The 21,660-nt window shown below is 39.8% G+C and overlaps 1 protein-coding gene across 1 annotated transcript in view; it reads left to right on the forward strand.

The window, feature by feature from the left end:
* The first annotated feature begins 1,351 nt into the window (after positions 1-1,351).
* HJV (hemojuvelin BMP co-receptor) overlaps positions 1,352-21,660 on the forward strand; it is a 58,429-nt gene continuing 38,120 nt past the window's right edge. Inside the window, exon 1 of the mRNA XM_082275607.1 lies at positions 1,352-1,704. The gene's annotated coding sequence lies outside the window, so the exon portion shown is untranslated. The remainder of the gene's footprint in view (positions 1,705-21,660) is intronic.

Consider the following 21,660-nt stretch of genomic DNA (forward strand, 5'->3'; position numbering starts at 1 on the left):
GGAAGTGGGGGTAAACCTCCCAAGTGCTTACACAACAGTAAGAACCTAACAGTGTGTCTACAACTTCTCCACTCCATCCAAAAGTAAAACAGAAGGTTTTTTCCCTCCATTGTAAGGACTCGTTTACACATGGGGGTTAGTAAAATACACACAGGTTTAGTGCCTTTACCTCCCCCCAACTGCAACTCTCTTTAGGTACAGGCAGCAGGCAGGGGTGTATGCATGCCACAGCCTCGGCAAGCGCTCAAAACTGTGAGCAGTGTTTCTCAACCAGGGTTCTGTGGAACCCTAGGGTTCCTCCAGAGGTTGCTAGGGGTTCCGTTCATGGATAAGTGGGTTTGGGGTGGAGAAACTGACTGTCCTGACCTCAGCCCGATAAAACAGTCAGGACTCTGTGCAGGCCCTTCAAGTTCCTCCACCCCAAATCCACTCATCCATGTCTTTATGGACCTTGCTTTGTGGACTGGTGCGCAGTCATGTTGGAACAGGAAGGGGCCATCCCCAAACTGTCCCCACAAAGTTGGGAGCATGAAATTGTCCAAGATGTCTTGGTATGCTGATGCCTTAAGAGTTCCCTTCACTGGAGCTAAGAGGCCAAGCCCAACCCCTGAAGAACAACCCCACACCATAATCCCCCCTCCACCAAATGATTTAGACCAGTGCACCAAGCAAGGTCCATAAAGACATGGATGAGCGAGTTTGGGGTGGATAAACTTGACTGGCCTGCACCTCAACCCGATAGAACACCTTTGGTGGGATGATTTAGAGCGGAGGCCTTCTTGTTCACCTCACAAATGCTCTTCTGGAAGAATGGTCCAATATTCCCATAGACACACTCCTAAACCTTGTGGACACTCTTCCCAGAAGAGTTGAAGTTATATCTGCGAAGGGTGGGCCCACTCAATATTAAACCCTACGGACTAAGACTGCGATGCCATTGAAGTTCATGTGCGTGTAAAGGCTGGTGTCCCAATACTTTTGGTAATATAGTGTATATAAATATGAAGAACAATATACCACACTGTCCTTCCATGCAATGTCTATTCTACCAAAATTTGGGGTCATAAAGAAAAGAACAAAAGAAAAAATATTCTGTATTTGTCATCTGCCCTATGAAATTTTTTGCCTGTGCTGACTTTGCAGTTGTTGCCTGCATCGCTCCCTTCCAGATTTGTTATGTGCAGTAACTCCTATCCATCCTACGGGAAGACCTGACATATTGAGCACGCTGCCTTCCAATACATCTGTTTCAATCTTTTTTTAGACCCTCCAGCTTCTCCCCCCCCCCCCCACCCCTTTCTCTTTCCGTCACACACACACACACCCTGCGCTCCTCCAGTCCAGCCAGCAACATTTGTACTGAGCTGTGAACTACGAGGAGGCCAAGCACAGTTGTTCCAGCTCAGAGCAGGTGCCAGCGCTGTTTGACTTATCTTCTCCGGAGTCCTGCTGGGAAAAACTTCACCCAGCCTCTAAAAAAGAAAAAAAAAAAGTCAGTGTTTGACCAGAGAGCAGAGCTTGCAGAGAGCGATAAGGATCAGTCGATCTCCCCAAGTGGCTCTTGGATGGTGAGGACTCGGTGAGGAACTTGAGCATTGATTGGCGTAACCATGCCGGTTTTGGGTCCCCAAACATTATAGGGCTCCACGGCTACATTCTATGGTGGCATGGACGAGTGAGGACGGCATATTAAGTCAAGTCAAGGTACAAATTTTTCGTGTTTTTTGAAGGCAACACCAGAATGTTTTTACATAAATTTTTTAGATGCTTACTCAATTTTCGCAAGTAATTTGGGTTTTGAGGTGTGATTTATGTTAATGTGTTCGTGCAGGTCAGTTTTGATGCATGGCAAGTTATATGTTTGCTTTTACAGGTTTGTTAGACTTAAATGGCTAACCAGATTAAGCCAACTTTTTTTTTTAGTTTTTGCTAGACTAAAACAGCTAACTAAATTAAGCAAACATTTTTTTTTTTTTTTTGGTAGACTTAAACGGCTAATCAAATTAAGCCAAAAATTTTCAAAAAATTCTTGCTAGACCTAAATGGTTAACCAAATTACGCCAACATTTTTTTTTTTTGTTAGACATAAATGACTAACCAAATTTGGCCATAATTTTTCAAAAAATTCTTGCTAGACTTAAATGGTTTACCAAATTAAGCCAACATTTTTTTATTATTATTATTCTTGCTAGACTTAAACAGCTAACTAGATTAAGCAAACTTTTTTTTTTTTTTGGTAGACTTAAACGGCTAACCAAATTAAGCCAAAATTTAAAAAAAAATTCTTGTTTGACTTAAATGGTTAACCAAATTACGCCAACATTTTTTTTTACATTTTTTTTTACATTTTTGCTAGACTTAAATGGCTTACCAAATTAAGCCAAAAATTTTCAAAAAATTCTTGCTAGACTTGAATGATTAATCAAATAAAGCCAACATTTTTTTCAAAAAATTCTTGCTAGACTTAAATAGTTAACCAAATTACACCAACATTTTTTTTTACATTTTTGCTAGACTTAAAAAGCTAATTAAATTAAGCAAACATTTTTTTTTTTTTGTAGACTTAAACAGCTAACCAAATTAAGCCAAAATTTAAAAAAAATTCTTGCTAGACTTAAATGGTTAGCTAAGTTACACTAACATTTTTATTACTTTTTTGCTAGATTTAAACGGCTAACCAAATTAAGCCAAAAATGTTCAAAAAATTCTTGTTAGACTGAAATGGTTAGTTAAGTTACACCAACATTTATTTTACTTTTTTTGCTAGATTTAAACGGCTAACCAAATTAAGCCAAAATTTTTCAAAAAATTCTTGCTAGACTTAAATGTTTAACCAAATTACGCCAACATATTTTTTTACATTTTTGTTAGACTTAAACAGCTAACCAAATTAAGCCCAAAATTTTCAAAAAATTCTTGCTAGACTTAAATGGTTAGCTAAATTACACCAAAATTTTTATTAATTTTTTTGCTAGATTTAAACGGCTAACCAAATTAAGCCAAAAAAATTCAAAAATTCTTGCTAGACTTAAGTGGTTACCAAATTATGCCATTTTTCTTTTTACATTTTTGCTAGACTTAAACAGCTAACCAAATTAAGCCAAACTTTTTCAAAAAATTCTTGCTAGACATAAATGGTTAGTTAAGTTACACCAACATTTTTTTTACTTTTTTGCTAGATTTAAACGGCTAACCAAATTAAGCCAAAATTTTTCAAAAAATTCTTGCTAGACTTAAGTGGTTAGCTAAGTTACACCAACATTTTTTTATTTTTTTGCTTAGATTTAAACAGCTAACCAAATTAAGCCAAAAATTTACAAAAAAATCTTGCTAGACTTAAGTGGTTACCAAATAATGCCAACATTTTTTTTTTTTACATTTTTGCTAGACTTAAACAGCTAACCAAATTAAGCCGAAATTTTTCAAAAAATTCTTGCTAGACTTAAATGGTTAGCTAAGTTACACCAACATTTTTTTTACTTTTTTGCTAGATTTAAACGGCTAACCAAATTAAGACACAAATTTTCAAAAATTTCTTGGTAGACTTGAATGGTTAACCAAATAAAGCCAAAAAATAAAGGAAAAATGGCTAACTGGGCCCAATTTGGACATTGTCACTTAGGGGTGTACTTACTTTTGTTGCCAGCGGTTTAGACATTAATGGCTGTGTGTTGAGTTATTTTGAGTGCACAGCAAATTTACACTGTTATACAAGCTGTACACTCACTACTTTACATTGTAGCAAAGTGTCATTTCTTCAGTGTTGTCACATGAAAAGATAGAATAAAATATTTACAAAAAATGTGAGGGATGGACTAATTTTTGTGAGATACTGTATATTCATGCAGTTTTGTAAAATTTAAAGTAGACTTGTCACAAACCTGGGCTAATAAAAATGAGCATATGATGAAAATTTTTATAAGCAGAAGGCGACCTTAAAGTGTAAAGATTCAGGTTTTTTTTTTTTTAAATAACAAATATGTCATACTTACCTGCTCTGTGTAATGATTTTGGACAGAGTAACCATGATCATCCTTTTCTCGGGTTCCCCGCAGATGCTTCTGGCCCCTCGTCCCTGCTTAGTGCCCCCAGAGCAAGCTACTTGCTCTGAGGGCACCTGTGCGTGCTCGCTCCTGAGCTGCCTGTGTCTGTCTATGAGACACACAGAGCATGGCTTGGCCCCGCCCCCCAATCCCTTCATACTGGCAGTGATTGACAGCAACGGAAGCCAATGGCTCCTGCTGCTGTGTCGCAGCCAATGAGGAGGCAGGGAACTTCTGCTGTCGTGCACACGCTGGATCGGTATCAGGCTCAGGTAAGTATAAGGGAACATTAAAGGAACACTTTGAAAACACATCAGATCTCCATAGGGAAAAATATAATGCTGGATATCTATACTGGCATGTACTTGGTAATGTGTTAGGATCTATACTGGTATGGACTGGGTAATGTGTTAGGATGTATACTGGTATGGACTGGGTAATGTGTTAGGATGTATACTGGTATGGACTGGGTAATGTGTTAGGATGTATACTGATATGGACTGGGTAATGTGGTAGGATCTATACTGGTATGGACTGGGTAATGTGTTAGGATCTATACTAGTATGGACTGGGTAATGTGTTAGGATCTATACTGGTTTGGATTGGGTAATGTGTTAGGATCTATACTGGTATGGACTGGGTAATGTGTTAGGATCTATACTGGTATGGACTGGGTAATGTGTTAGGATCTATACTGGTATGGACTGGGTAATGTGTTAGGATCTATACTAGTATGGACTGGGTAATGTGTTAGGATCTATACTGGTTTGGATTGGGTAATGTGTTAGGATCTATACTGTTATGGACTGGGTAATGTGTTGGGCTCTATACTGGTATGGACTGGGTAATGTGTTGGGCTCTATACTGGTATGGACTGGGTAATGTGTTGGGCTCTATACTGGTATGGACTGGGTAATGTGTTAGGATCTATACTGGTATGGACTGGGTAATGTGTTATTATCTAGACTGGCATGGACTGGGTAATGTGTTATTATCTAGACTGGTATGGACTGGGTAATGTGTTGGGGTCTATACTGGTATGGACTGGGTAATGTGGTAGGATCTATACTGATATGGACTGGGTAATGTGGTAGGATCTATACTGGTATGGACTGGGTAATGTGTTGGGCTCTATATTGGTATGGACTGGGTAATGTGTTGGGCTCTATACTGGTATGGACTGGGTAATGTGTTGGGCTCTATACTGGTATGGACTGGGTAATGTGTTGGGCTCTATACTGGTATGGACTGGGTAATGTGTTGGGCTCTATACTGGCATGGACTGGGTAATGTGTTAGGATCTATACTGGCATGGACTGGGTAATGTGTTATTATCTAGACTGGCATGGACTGGGTAATGTGTTGGGCTCTATACTGGTATGGACTGGGTAATGTGTTGGGCTCTATACTGGTATGGACTGGGTAATGTGTTGGGCTCTATACTGGTATGGACTGGGTAATGTGTTGGGCTCTATACTGGTATGGACTGGGTAATGTGTTATTATCTAGACTGGCATGGACTGGGTAATGTGTTATTATCTAGACTGGTATAGACTGGGTAATGTGTTGGGGTCTATACTGGTATGGACTGGGTAATGTGGTAGGATCTATACTGGTATGGACTGGGTAATGTGTTAGGATCTATACTGGTATGGACTGGGTAATGTGTTAGGATCTATACTGGTATGGACTGGGTAATGTGTTATTATCTATACTGGCATGGACTGGGTAATGTGTTATTATCTAGACTGGTATGGACTGGGTAATGTGTTAGGAAGGAAAGGGTGCCACATCGTTTGATGGAAATGAAAATTATCACCCTACAGAGGGTTGAATTCAAGGACACCCTGAAAATCAAAGTGAAAAAATTATGCAGCAGGCGAGTCCATTTTGCCCAAATTTCATTGCAGCAACTCAGAATGGTCCTCAGTAGTTTGTATGGCCCCCACATGTTTATATGCATGCCTGACAACGTCGGGCATCCTCCTAATGAGACAACGGATGGTGTCCTGGGGTTTTTCCTCCCAGATCTGAACCAGAACATCACTCAGCTCCTGAACAGACTGAGGTGCAACCTGGCGGCATCAGATGGACCAAAACATAATGTCCCAAAGGTGTTCTATTGGATTTAGGTTAGGCCAGCATGGGGGCCATTCAATGGCATCAATTCCTTCATCCTCCAGGAACTGGCTGCATACTCTGACCACATGAGGCCGTGCATTGTCCTGCACCAGGAGGAACTCAGGACCCACTGCACCAGTGTAGGGTCTGACAATGGGTCCAAGGATTTCATCCCTATACCTAATAGCAGTCAGGGTGCCATTGTCTAGCCTAGGGTTCCTCCTGAGGTTGCTAGGGGTTCCTTGAGCAATGGGCAATTTCTGCCTCTCAGATAAGTTGACAATGACACCATTGTTCCTTTTAGCTATCTGTAAGGGGGGAATTCTTCCCAATGATAAGAGTAAGGAGCATTCTTCCCACTGACTGTCACACTAATGTGTCATGAGTTGTAGATTTGTAATTTTTAGCAGGGGTTCCCCGAGACCAGAAATTTATTTCAAGGGTTCCTCTGTGTTGAAAAGGTTGAGAAAGGCTCCTCTAGCCTGTAGGTGACCAATTCCTATAACTTAAACCTGCAGTGGAAAAAATTGAGGTCAGGGATCTGGCTGTTATGTATAGTAGGAAATCCCAGGAGGTTTAGCTCTACTTGAAGATGGCCACCCACTTTACAACCTCTGTGCAATCAATACTTCCCAAGTTGTTAGTAAATTTAAAGAAGATGCCCCGGGACAGTCCCACATCTAGGTGATCTGTCCCTAAGGTGCTGTGTCCCGGGATCACCCACCTTACAGCCTCTGTGCAATCAATACTTCCCAAGTTGTTAGTAAATTTAAAGAAAATGTCCCGAGACAGTCCCACATCTAGGTACTCTGTCCCGGGATCACCCTCTTTACAACCTCTGTGCAATCAATACTTCCCAAGTTGTTAGTAAATTTAAAGAAGATGTCCCGAGACAGTCCCACATCTAGGTGCTCTGTCCCTAAGGTGCTGTGTCCCGGAATCCCCCACCTTACAACCTCTGTGCAATCAATACTTCCCAAGTTGTTAATAAATTTAAAGGAGATGTCCCTGGACAGTCCTACATCTAGGTGCTCTGTCCTTAAGGTGGTGCTATGTCCCGGGATCACCCACCTTACAGCCTCTGCGCAATCAATACTTCCCAAGCTGTTAGTAAATTTAAAGGAGATGTCCCTGGACAGTCCTACATCTAGGTGCTCTGTCCTTAAGGTGGTGCTATGTCCCGGGATCACCCACCTTACAGTCTCTGCGCAATCAATACTTCCCAAGTTGTTAGTAAATTTAAAGAAGATGTCCCGAGACAGTCCCACATCTAGGTGCTCTGTCCCTAAGGTGCTGTGTCCCGGTATCCCCCACCTTACAACCTCTGTGCAATCAATACTTCCCAAGCTGTTAGTAAATTTAAAGGAGATGTCCCTGGACAGTCCTACATCTAGGTGCTCTGTCCTTAAGGTGGTGCTATGTCCCGGGATCACCCACCTTACAGCCTCTGCACAATCAATACTTCCCAAGTTGTTAGTAAATTTAAAGGAGATGTCCCTGGACAGTCCCACATCTAGGTGCTCTGTTCCTAAGGTGCTGTGTCCTGGGATCACCCACCTTACAAACTCTGTGCCATCAATACATATTCTTCCTAGCCCCCAGCATAAAGCCAACCCCGCCAATGGCCCACAGGTAACATGCCCACATTTTGGGCAGTTCCATCCAGATTATACTCCTTTTCCAGAGAGTCCCACCCCTAATTATGCAGTGCCTGCCTATTTAAGCCTTTTTTGAGTTACTGCACACAGTCCAGGACTGGCCATAAGGTATGCCTGGGGCTGCATGTCCTGGCAGGAGCAGCCTGTTGGTGACCGGGCCTGCACAACGGGGGGTGGGAGCGGTGGCTGTGGTCCAGACGGGACTGGCATGGGCCTTGGTCAACACTCGCCTCACACTGTGTCTCCTCTCCCGCCTCTCCTGCCCCGCGGGTGGTGTCCTCTTGTCAGCTGGGCTGGGGGAGCTGGAGAGCGGGAGCCTTTTCATATTGACAAGTGGTGGTCACCCATATGTTGATGTGATCCGGGTCTGCAGCTCCCCCTGCCCAGTGGCCAAGTTGGTAGGGGGTGACCCTGGAGGGGACACGCAGGCTGAGTCCCGCCCCTGCCCTGCCAGAGGTGGGACTGTGCATTGGAGCTGGAGAGTGGGGGGGGGGCATATGTCATTTGTTGGTGGCAGTGGGCGGGAGAGGTTGTTAAACACACTGTGTGCGTATATCTGACAAGCCCATTGTTGGACCCTTGATAGTGTGCCCCTCCGTCCCCACCACATATTCTGAGCTACACTGTGACATCTGTGGGCCTGGGACCGGCGTGGCAGAACATCTATTCGCTGATCTTCCCTACCTAGTAAGAACCTCCAAGTATTATATGGCCTCCAGGTTCTTCTGTCATTTCTCTAGGCTGCTGTGGGCCCATAGAGAAGCTAATGGAGCACAATCTGCCTTCTATTAGCTTCAATGGAGAGCAGGTGAGGCATCATGGGTCTAGGAGATCCCTGATGTCTCATTAAAGAGAAGTCAAAGTGATCACGCTACCACATAGGGGGGATATTGGTCCTCTTTTTAACCACTTCAATAACGGGCACTTTTACCCCTGTCCTGCCAAGGCCAATTTTCAGCTTTCAGTGCTGCCACACTTTCAATGACAATTGTGCGGTCATGCAACGCTGTACCCAAACTCTATTTTCATCATTTTCTTCACACAACTAGAGCTTTCTTTTGGTGGTATTTCATCACCACTGGGGTTTTTTTTTTTGCTAAATAAGCTAAAAATGTCTGAAGATTTTGAATTTTCTTTGTTGTTGTTATAAAATTTTGCAAATAAATAATTTTTTTTCTTAAATTTTTAGCCCAAAATAAAATATGCTACATTTCTTTGATGCAAATAACCCAAATCGGTGTATATTATTTAGTCTGTGTGAAAACTATGGTATATATCTGAAAATGGATCAATCCTGATGTACTCGTTTCTTGAGACCCTAAAATTTTAGGACAGTGCAAATACCCAGTGCACTGATGGGCACTGAAGAGGCGGCAACGATGGGCACTGATGAGGCTGCGCTGATAGACACTAATGAGGTTGTAGTGATGGGCACTGATGAGGCTGAGCTGATGAGACTGCACTGATGGGCACTAATAGGATGCACTGATGGGCACTGATGAGACTGCACTGATGAGGCTGCACTGATGGGCACTGATGAGACTGCACTGATGGGCACTGATGAGGCTGCACTGATGAGATTCCAGTGATAAGGCTGCGCTGATGGGCACTGATGAGACTGCACTAATAGGCTACGCTGATGGGCACTGATGAGACTGCACTGATGAAGCTACGCTGATGGGCACTGATGAGGCTGTGCTGATTGGCGCTGATAGGCTGCACTGATAGATACTAATGAGATTGTAGTAATGGGCACTGATGAGACTGCGCTGATGGGCACTGATGAGACTGCACTAATTGGCACTGATGAGGCTGCACTGATTGGCACTGATGAGACTGCACTGATTGGCACTGATGAGACTGCACTGATGGTCTCTACTAGACTGCACTGATTGGCACTGATGAGACTGCACTGATGGGCACTAATAGGCTGCGCTGATGGGCACTGATGAGACTGCACTAATGGGCACTGATGAGACTGCACTGATGAAACTGCGCTGATGGGCACTGATAAAACTGCACTGATGGGCACTGAGAAGGCTGCGCTGATGAGACTGCACTGATGGTCACTACTAGGCTGCACTGATGGGCACTGATGAGACTGCACTGACGAGGCTGCACTTATGGGCACTGACGAGAGTGCACTGTTGAGTCTGCGCTGATGGGCACTGATGAGGCTGCACTAATGAGACTGCACTGATGGGCACTAATAGACTGCACTGATGGGCACTGATGAGGCTGCACTAATGAGACTGCGCTGATGGGCACTAATAGGCTGCACTGATGGGCACTGATGAGACTGCACCGATGGGGCGGCAATGATGGGCACTGATAGGTGGCACTAATTGGCACTGTTGGGGCTGCAGTGATTATCAGTGTAAATGTCCCCTGTCACACTTGCCGTTACCGGTTGTGGAGGAAAGGAATGAATGGATACAGCTGATCACATTGTAAAGGGCCGCAGTGATTGGCCCTTTACCTCGATCTGTGAGTCCGAAATAAAAAAATACCAAACATAAAGTAAATAAATGTAAAATAAAATAATAACAAATAAAAATACAGTAGAGGAAAAAAAAGAAAAAAAGTAAATAAATGTAAAATAAAAAATACTGTATTTTCTGGCGTATAAGACTACTTTTGAACGTCAAACAAATCACCGAAAAATGGGGAGTCGTCTTATACGCCGAGTATAATATCTCCAAGGTAACCTAAGTATAAGTATTACCGGTAGATGAAAATTAGGGGGGTCGTCTTAGCCCCGGTTCACACTAGGGCGACCTGTGAGGCGACCTGGTCACCTCACAGGTCGCCGCAGGTCGCCTCCCATAGGGAAGCTGCGGACCCGTTCTAATAGGAGCGACACAAGTCACTCCGACCTAGAAAAAGGGTCCGGAGCTTCTTTGGGGCGACCAGGAGGCGACCGCCATAGACTTCAATGTTATGAAGTCCGTGGCGGCCGCTCCGATCTCGGAGGTCGCCCCTGCAAGTAGCGTCGCTCATATGTGAACCGGCACTTATACGCCAGAAAATACGGTAAATATAAATACAATAAAGAAATAAAAAAAAAATAAAATAAATAAAAGTAAAATAAAATGACAAATTTCCAGTCAATTTGTGTACAATCAGGCAGTCCCTGCACTATATAGTGCTTCCTAGATCTAGAGCTCACCATACACATCACAATCCAATTGTACAATCTCTTTCAGGGTTGCCATAGACCTTACAATTTTTGTACAATCAATTTTGGATTTACCAAAAAGATGTTATAAGAGGACTTAACTAATCTGTCCAATCTATTCTTATCCAATCAGGCAGGTCCTTGCTTAATGAAGTTGCTGGTAGATCTAAAGGAGATTGTACAATCAGATTGTATTGTGTATGGCCAGATTGCACAGGCTCCTAAAGCTGTACAAACCCACCAATCATCTGCCAGCTTTTGTTTCCCTTTGACACCCAACCAGCAGCAATCAGTTGCTGTGAGCAGCACAGACAGTCTTCCTTTCAGGCCATTCACGTTGACTGGAAAAAGACATTAGCGGGGGCTCAGATATCAGCACATGTCGTGTTTGTGGTCCGGGCTGGCCCAGCTGCTCCGGGAATCCGCTCACACTGGTGTCCTGTTTCCTGGGACCCCCGTCCTTCGATCTGTGCTGCAGATTAGGAGCCGCTGCAAAAATACGACCTCGTGTACCGCCGTTAAAGGAAATCTCCTTGCTGTAGGAGAACCTGTCATTCTTCAAGGGCCACCCCACCCCAAAGTCAGATTTTGGTTATAGGTGGGGCCCGGTGAACTGACTCATCCCCTGGATTCTTATAGGTGTTAGATTCTCCAGCAGTGAGATCTCCCAGTCGTAATTCTCAACTCTGCTCCTGTCTGCCTGGGAGCTGTGGATGTCCCCGCCCACTTTTGTGTGTCCCAGCTCCTCCCACTCCTACATGATAACAAATAAATACAAATCCAGCTTCACTTTATGAGTGGCTCCGCCCATCCCTGCTGGATTTTTTAATGGTAACCCCTTTTACGGCAGCGCTGGGATTTAACGATTTAACGACCAGCTGCCGCATATGCGTACCCCTCCTGGGGGTGTCACCGAGCTGTCCATTACTGATGATTGGGAGATGGAAGGTGGGGCTCCCAATGACATCAGCACTGTGCAGCCAATCACAGTGTGGCGAGATCTGGTTAGCACGGTCTAATAAAAGCACAGGTTCGGCCTAATGTACAGAAGATAGGCTTGCAGGTGGGTGTGGGGGGCAGAAAAAATATGCAGTTGAGCGGCGTCTTTGCCACCCACCAACCACACCCTCCCCCCCCCCCCACCACCACCCTGCAATAGGCAGCGGGCAGGGAGGCTTAAATGCCACGGTTGGAAAGCTCCCTGCCCAATCCAAACTTCCGAGGGCGGCAAGCCAGCTGAACATTATACAGTCAAGAAAATGGGGAAGCACCTCGGGGAAAAAAAAAAATCATAACACTAAAAAAAAAAAAAAAGTTAAGTAAACAAAACAATAAATATAAATATTGTGAATACGTAAAATAAGCGGCAAATCAGAAATCATAAATAGGGTTTAAAAAATTTTTTAAAATATAATAATAATAAGATTAAGTGAAAAAAATAAATAAATAAATACCAAACATAAATGTAAAATCAAATAATAACAAATATAAATACAGTAAAGAAATAAAAAAATAACTAAATAAAATAAAGTAAAGAAATGTAAAATAAAATCATAAATATAAATACAGTTAAGAAATTAAAAAAAAAATAAAGTAAATAAATGTAAAATTAAATAATAACAAATGTAAATGCAGTAAAGAAAATGTAAAAAGCAAATCAAATAAAGTAAAAAGATGTAAAATAAAATCTAAAAAAATAAATATATATATATATATATAAATATATATATATATATATATATATATATATATATATATATATATATATATATATATATATATATAATATACACACACATACACATAAATAAATATATATATTTATTTATGTGTATGTGTGTGTATATGTATATTATATATATATATATATATATATATATATATATTTATTTTTTTAGATTTTATTTTACATCTTTTTACTTTATTTGATTTGCTTTTTACATTTTCTTTACTGCATTTACATTTGTTATTATTTAATTTTACATTTATTTACTTTATTTTTTTTTAATTTCTTAACTGTATATATATATATATATATATATATATACACACACACACACATACACATAAAAAAAATATATATATATATAGTAAAGAAATAAAAAACAAAAAAAATAACACATAAATAAATTTAAAAAATTTAGGCAAACAAAGTAATTATAAAGAAAGTAAATAAATGTAATCAACAAAATAATGGCACATTAAGAAAAGTAAACAGACTAATAAATATAAATAAAGGTAATAAGTAACAAAATAACAATTATAAAGTATAAATTATAATTCAGTACTGTCCAATGTAACCTTTCCACATCCCTCAAGTGCATATAAAGAGAAAGGAGCTGAGCCTCTGGTCCCAGTCACCAGTAGGATCATATTGAGGTGGGACTTTTTAGGATAGGTTACACAGTAAGGTAAGAATGTATTATAAAAACAACGATTTATTACAAAATTGCATAAAAACAAACATCAATTGATACAAACTGGTACAGAGACATTGCATAGAATGACACATAGATGAATGAACATGAAACTTAATCCCCTCATTCGACGCGTTTCGCAGATTCATATGTTGAATATTGCTTCATCAGGAATGAGAGGAAAAATTCATCTATTATACTTGTAAAAAAGAGAAGAGATAATAAGTCATAATATTCATCATAGTTATTACTATAAAGAGTGATTTAAGATTCGACATAAAAGTCATCAGCTTACCATACATTATAGATATCTTTTAATACAGTTTTTGATCAAAGCAGACTCCAACAGAGGGGTAACTCCACTAGGTCGACAAGCTCGGGTCCTAGCCACACCACCCAAAAGGTCCATGTGTCCTATTTAGGGGTTGGCCAAAACGGTGTAGACTGGACCAGACATTTGTAACGGGCTCATCCCGTGGCAGGAAATGGGCTTCACATTCAAGATGATGAAGATCTAGTCCAAGAGAAATGGTGGGAAAGATCATCAGCTAAATCTTACTTCGCTAGTAAGCATGGCATCCCTCCTAATGTTGCCACACAAGCAGACCAGCTAATGTTCACCAATATAAACACAGTAATACTAGCATTACAGCCATCATTATGGACAATAGAGCCAAAAATGTGAGGCATTTGATTAGATAATGGGTGATAATGCCCATATTGCTAGACATAGAGAAAGGTCAAAAAGACTCAGATGGAGGGCGGATAAAAATATCCCTTCTGGGTTCAAAATCAACTACACCTAGAAGCGGCTTTAGACCCCCCAAAACATATATACCTACTCATGGGCTTATTCACTCATGCTATTCTAGTGCCTGCTGGTCATAAAGCTCAAAATTGGTTATGCAGAGTTCAGTTATTTTGATAATAGTAATAATACCTCCTAGAATCGTTTGCCAAATAATGAGGCTTGTAAGTCTAATAAAGCTGTAGGCTTTACAAATAGTCCACATGGTGCTAAATATTGGGGGAGTTGTCCATAACGTACCTGTAGACCAGATCCATCAAGTTCTGCCGTTCAACCATGCGGATGTGCAGGAGGAGCCGCTGCCGGCGTCCTCCGCGTGCACTCCGCTATATGACTGGTCCCACCGGAAGTGACGCAACACCCGCCCGCGTCACTTCCGGCGCGGGCGCATTACATAGTATCCTGCGGCAACGGGGGACGATCCTGCCTCCTGCAGCGCATTCAACAAGACCGGAAGAGGCGCAGCAACCACTAGGGGGTGCCTGCCTCTGCTTTGCGCCCGAGGCTACACCAATCATTGTTTTTATAATACATGCTATTGCTTACCTTATAGTGTAACCTATCCTAAAAAGTCCCACCTCAATATGATCCTACTGGTGACTGGGACCAGAGGCTCAGCAAACAATTATAAAGTAAAGAAGAAAAAAAAAATAATAAAAATTCTAAATAAAAATAAAGTATATAGAAAAAAAAGTATTAACAAATATAAAGTTCATTTAGAGCAGTAAAGTAAATAAATGTAGAATAAATAAGAACAAATATAAATGCAGTAAATAAATAAATAAAAAAATAAAAAAAAATAACACATATAAATACATTTAAAAAACAAAGCAAACAAAATAATTATAAAGAAAGTAAATAAAATAAATTAACAAAATAATGACACATTAAGAAAAGTAAACAAATGAATAAATATAAATAAAGCCAATAAGTAAAAAAAAAAAAAAAAAAAAAGGAACAAAATAACAACTAGAAAGTAAAAAAATGAAAACAATAATAATTCTAAATATAAATAAAGGATATAAAGAACAGTATTACCAAATATAAAGTAAATAAAGAACAGTAAAGTAAATAAATATAGAATAAAATAGGAACAAATATAAATACAGTAAAGAAATGAAAAATAAAATAATAACACACATAAAAAAAAGTAACTGAATAAAAAAAAAACATATTTAAAGTAAACAAAATAATATATAAATAAAGTAAATAAATAAAATAATGATCATAAAAAAGGTAAATACATGTAAATTAAAAAAATAACAAATATACATTTTAAAATACACAAAATAATACCAAATATAAATAAAATAACAACAAACAAATATAAAATACATAAAAAAAGAAAGTAAATAAACAGCTGGTTGTGAACATTCCAGAATAAAGGTGGCGCAGTTATTTTAGACAGAAATAGTTCTTGATGGGGGTTGTATAGTTTTTATGCTGGCGTAGCGCAGTTTTGAATGGCTGACCCTCCCCCCGCTATGGTTTGGATGTCTGTCCTGACATTGGGGGTGACAGAGCAGCTGTCTATCCACATTGCACGGTTTGCTTTTGACAGATGGGTGTTCTGGGAGGGGGGGGGGGGGGGAGAGATCTGTAATCGCTCCAACTGAAAAGTGACCCTTTCATCTTATAGCGACATGTGCAGCAAATATCGCACCTATCTGTGAGCAGGAGGGGGCGCTGCGTGCTACACGGGGACACCTGTACTCCTGAACCTCTGACAGCCGGCTGGTAAATGTTGTGCACATGTCAGCCCTATGTGGGTGGTCTGCGTTCTCCTTATTTACTATCATTGTCATTGCCTGACCAGTGCGACTTTCCTGCGAGGGCAGCAAGCAGGACCTGAAATTACAGAGGCTGAAAACAGACTTTGGCGCTATAAATAATATGGCCGGTAACGCAATCAATGCGCAATTTTTGCATTAGCGCTGTGTTTTGTTTGGCGCCCCAGTGCACTAAGGCAGCTCCAACGTATATGTGCTACAGCGCTCCACAATGTGCCGTGACACACTTGTGTGCGTTGTGGTGCGATGCATGGGCAAAAAATTGTTTATGCCTGTTTTTTTTTTTTTTAAAAGTTGTGATGCGTTGACATCCCTCTCATTTGAACGGGCCGCCTTAATGCGACGCTTGTTAACGCACTAAACATTGCGTGCTAACACAACTCACTGGGACACCAAGGCCCTTAAAGTATATTTAATTCCCCAAGAAAATAAATGCATTTTAATAAAATTTTCACATTTTTAACATTTTTTACACTATTAATTTCCTTCATTTTTTATCTTTAAATTTAATCTTTAATTTTTTTATTTTTTTCTATTACATTTTTAAATTTTTAACATTTTTCATTTCATTTTTTTTAAGGGGTTTAATTTTTTTAAATAATTTTTTAATTACATTTTTAAATTTTTAATATTTTTTTTATTTAATTTTGTTTTAATTTTTAATTTTTCACTTTTTTAAAATATTTTTTTTAATTACATTTTTACATTTTTAATATTTTTTATTTCATTTTGTTTTCATTTTTAAGTTTTAATTTTTAATTTTTTTAAATAATTTTTTAATTACATTTTTAAATTTTTAATATTTTTTTATTTCATTTTGTTTTAATTTTTCACTTTTTAAAATATTTTTTTAATTACATTTTTACATTTTTAATATTTTTTATTTCATTTTGTTTTCATTTTTAAGTTTTAATTTTTAATTTTTTTAAATAATTTTTTTAATACATTTTTAAATTTTTAACATTTTTTTCAATTCATTTTTTTTAAGTTTTCATATTTTTTAAATAATTTTTAAATTACATTTTAACATTTTTAACATTTTTCATTTCATTTTTAAGTTTTTCATTTTTCACTTTTTTTTAAATAGTTTTTTAATTACATTTTTACATTTAAAAAATTCAAAATGTCCAAAAAATACACTTTTAACATTTTTAATTTAATTTTTATTTGTTTTCATTTTTCACTTTTTTTTAAATAGTTTTTTAATTACATTTTTACATTTAAAAAATTCAAAATGTCCAAAAAATAAAAAAAAATGGAAAAATGAAAACTTAAAAAAATAAAGAACATTTAAAAAATATTAAAAATGTAATTTAAAAATGAAAAAAAATGAAAAATTAAACCTAAATATTTTAAGAAAAAAACTAAATTAAAAAAATTTTAAAAATGTAAAAACGTTATTTTAAAAATAATTTAAAAAATGAAAAATTTTACTTAAAAATTACAAAAATTAAATTAAAAATGTAAAAAAAAGGAATTTAAAAAATGTAAAATGAAACTTAAAAATAAAAAAATGAAATTAAAAATGTAAAAAAAGTTAAAAAATGTAAAATTGTAATTAAAAAATAATTAAAAAAATGAAAAATTAAACTTAAAAAAAAAAATAATATAAAGATGTAAAAATGTAATTTAAAAATAATTTAAAAAAATTAAAGATTCAATTTAAAGGTAAAAAAAAAAAAAATTGGGAGCAGATTTAAAAATATTGAAAATGGCTATTTGAGGTCATAATTTCTGGTGACCCCCCGCCAGGATGGCACTTCCGAATACACATGGGCTTCTGATTGGAACCACAACACACATGACACAGGCATGGCCCACTGTTGTCACCATCAGGAAACCCACCCTGAGGAATACCGTGCAGCCATGACGGGAGTGCAGGCAGACAGGAAGTGTCTGAAAAGGGATTGCAGGAGATCAGCAGCAGAGATTCAGCAAAGGATTAAAGAGCCGCCCCTCCTGCCCACCTTGTCTCGGCCCTGGAAAGAATAACATAACCAATTTCACTGCTTGCTCCGCTACATCCTCCAGCTGCTGCAGCCCGGCAGTTGATAGGAAATACACTGCAGTTGCATGTGCGGCATTTCGAGTGCCGGGTTCTGGAAAGTCCAATCATCTCCGGATCACACAGATAAGGAACACTTCAACATATCTCCAGCGCGGCTCGTCCTGCTTGGCTCCCACAACCTGTTCACCATCTGTTTGCAGGCCCAATCTGAACGCATTAGTAATGCATTACTAGCCTTCTCCCCAGAGGCTCCCTTGACAAATCCAACATGGCCGCCCCCCCCGTCCCGTCCCGTCCTCGGCAGGCACCTGGTTGGAGTTACCCCCCATGGGAGAGCGCTCTTGGCCCGCGCGTCTCCTCCGCGTGTCTCTGCAAAGATCACTAAAAATCAAATCAATCACCCGTCCCAGGCCGGCGCTCCCCGGACGCCTCGCTCCATGCGATTTACATGTGCGAGCCATTAACAGGCAACACGTGAGGGGACGACCGTTCCGTATTTACGATCGCGACCTGGAAGAGCGTGCCGCAATAAAATAAAATAAATAACCGGAGGGGTGAATGGGAAGACGAAGGCTGACCTGTTTTTATGGGCTGTGTAGTAAGAATCCATCATCATGGCGTGCCTCTGAAGGATTGGAGGTGATGATGTCGTGTCGACTTTTCCGTTACATGAAACGATCGGAGGATCTGAGAGCTGCCCAACGTTTACAGCTGGTGACAAGTGGCTTGAACCTTTGTCCATCCAGTTCTGAGATCTACACAGCTCAGCCCCACAGCACAACCCTGAAGAAAGTAATAAGGATGAGGGTGGTGCTTGTCTGGTTAAGCTCCAGTAAGTCTTTATATGGGATGAGCTTAAAAATCTGAATATCAACGTGTTTCGGGGTCAGATATCCCCCTTATCAGGACTTGGATTCACATACATTTCACCTGCCAAAGACTTGTATTCTTGTCCATCCAGTCCTCAGATCTACACAGCTCAGCCCTACAGCACAACCCTGAAGAAGGTAATAAGGATGGCTTTGGTGCTTGTCTGGTTAAGGTCCAGTAAGACTTTATATGGCATGAGTCAAAAAATCTGAATACTAACGTATTTCGGGGTCAGAAATCCCCCCTTATCAGGACTTGCATTCACATATATTTTGCCTGCCAAAGACTGGTATTTGTCCATCCAGTCCTGAGATCTACAAAGTATATCTGTCCATCCAGTCCTGAGATCTACACAGCTCATGCCCACAGCACAACCCTGAAGAAGGTAATAAGGATGAGGGTGGCGCTTGTCTGGTTAAGGTCCCAGTAAATCTTTATATGGCATAAGCTGAAAAATCTGAATAACATTGTGTTTCGGGGTCAGAAATCCCCCCTTATCAGGGCTTGGATTCTGAAACACATATATTTTTCCTGCCAAAGACTTGTATTTCTGTCCATCCAGTCCTGGGATCTACAAAGTATATCTGTCCATCCAGTCCTGAGATTTACACAGCTCAGCCCTACAGCACAACCCTAAAGAAGGTAATAGGGAGGAGGGCGGCGTTTGTCTGGTTAAGCTCCAGTTAGTCTTTATACGGCATGAGCTAAAATATCTGAATACCAACGTGTTTCGGGGTCAGAAATGCCCCTTTATCAGGACTTGGATTCTGAAACACATACATTTTACCTGCCAAAGACTTGTATGTGTCCAACCAGTCCTGAGATCTACACAGCTCAGCCCTAGAGCACAACCCTGAAGAAGGTAATAAGGAGGGGGTGGCGCTTTCTGGTTAAGATCCAGTAAATCTTTATATGGCATGAGCCAAGAAATCTGAATATTAGTGTATTTCAGGGTCAGAAATATCCCCTTATCAGGACTTGGATTCACATATATTTTGCCTGCCAAAGACTTGTATTTGTCCATCCAGTCCTGAGATCTACAAAGTATATCTGTCCATCCAGTCCTAAGATCAAAACAGCTCAGCCCTACAGCACAACCATAAAGAAGGTAATAGGGAGGAGGGCGGCGTTTGTCTGGTTAAGCTCCAGTTAGTCTTTATACGGCATGAGCTAAAAAATCAGAATACCAACGGGTTTCGGGATCAGAAATCTCCCCTTATCAGGACTTGGATTACCAGTCCTGAGATCTACACAGCTCAGCCCTACAGCACAACCCTGAAGAAAGTAATAAGGATGAGGGTGGCGCTTGTCTGGTTAAGCTCCAGTAAGTCCTTATACTGCATGAGCTAAAAAATCAGAATACCAACGGGTTTCGGGATCAGAAATCTCCCCTTATCAGGACTTGGATTACCAGTCCTGAGATCTACATAGCTCAGCCCTACAGCACAACCTTGAAGAAGGTAATAAGGATGAGGGCGGCACTTGTCTGGTTAAGGTCCAGTTAGTCTTTATATGCCATAAGCTAAGAAAATCTGAATACCAACGTGTTTCGGGGTCAGAAATCCCCCCTCATCAGGACTTGGATTCTGAAACACATATATTTTACCTGCCAAAGACTTGTATTTCTGTCCATCCAGTCCTGAGACATACACAGTTCAGCCCCACAGCACAACCATGAAGAAGGTAATAAGGATGAGGGCGGCAATTGTTTGCTTAGGGTCCAGTAAGTCTTTTTGGCAAGAGCTAAAAAATATCAGAAGAAATACCAATGCGTTTCGGGATCAGGAATCCACCTTTCTCAGGGCTTGGATTCTGAAATACATAAATTTTACCTGCCAAAGGTTTGTATTTCTGTTCATCCGGTTCTGAGATTTATGCAGAAGAACACAGATGAGAGTGCCGCTCATTTGGTCAAAGCCCAGGAAGTCTTTATGCAAGGGCTAAAAATATCAGAAGAAATACCAACGCGTTTCAGGGTCAGAAATCCCCCTTCATCAGGGCATGGATTCTGAAATACATAAATTTTACCTGCCAAAGGTTTGTATTTCTGTTCATCTGGTTCTGAGATTTATGCAGAACACAGATGGCATTGCCATTCATCTGGTCAAAGTCCAGTAAGTCTTTATGGCACCGGACAAAAAACATCTAAATAGCCAATGCGTTTCAGGGACAGAAATCACCCTTCATCAGGGCGTGGATTCTTAAACGCACATAAGAGATTTGCTATACCTGCCAAAAACTTGTATTTCTGTCCATTCAGTTCAGAAATGTATACAGAACAGCTCCAAAGAGGGTTAATATGGATGAGGAGGCCAATCATCTGGTCAAAGTCCAGTAAATATTTATTGCACCAGCTAAAAAAAAAAATCCAACATATTTCAGGGTCAGAAATCCCCCTTTATCAGGACTTGGATTCTGAAATACATACTGTATAATAGAGCTGCTTTACCTGCCAAAGGACTTGTATTTCTGTCCATCCATTTCTGATATTTACACAGTTCAGCCCCACAGCACAACCCTGAAGAAGGTAATAAGGATGGGAGTGCCATTTGTCTGGTTAAGGTCCAGTAAGTCTTTATGGCACAAGCTAAAAAATCAGAAGAAATACCAACACATTTCAGGGTCAGAAATGCCCCTTTATCAGGACTTGGATTCTGAAATACATACTGCATAGTAGAGCTGCTTTACCTGCCAAAGGACTTGTATTTCTGTCCATCCAGATCTGATATTTACACAGTTCAGCCCCACAGCCCAACGCTGAAGAAGG

Source organism: Pelophylax lessonae, assembly GCF_965119305.1.
Source record: "Pelophylax lessonae genome assembly, chromosome: 13".
Lineage (NCBI taxonomy): Eukaryota > Metazoa > Chordata > Amphibia > Anura > Ranidae > Pelophylax > Pelophylax lessonae.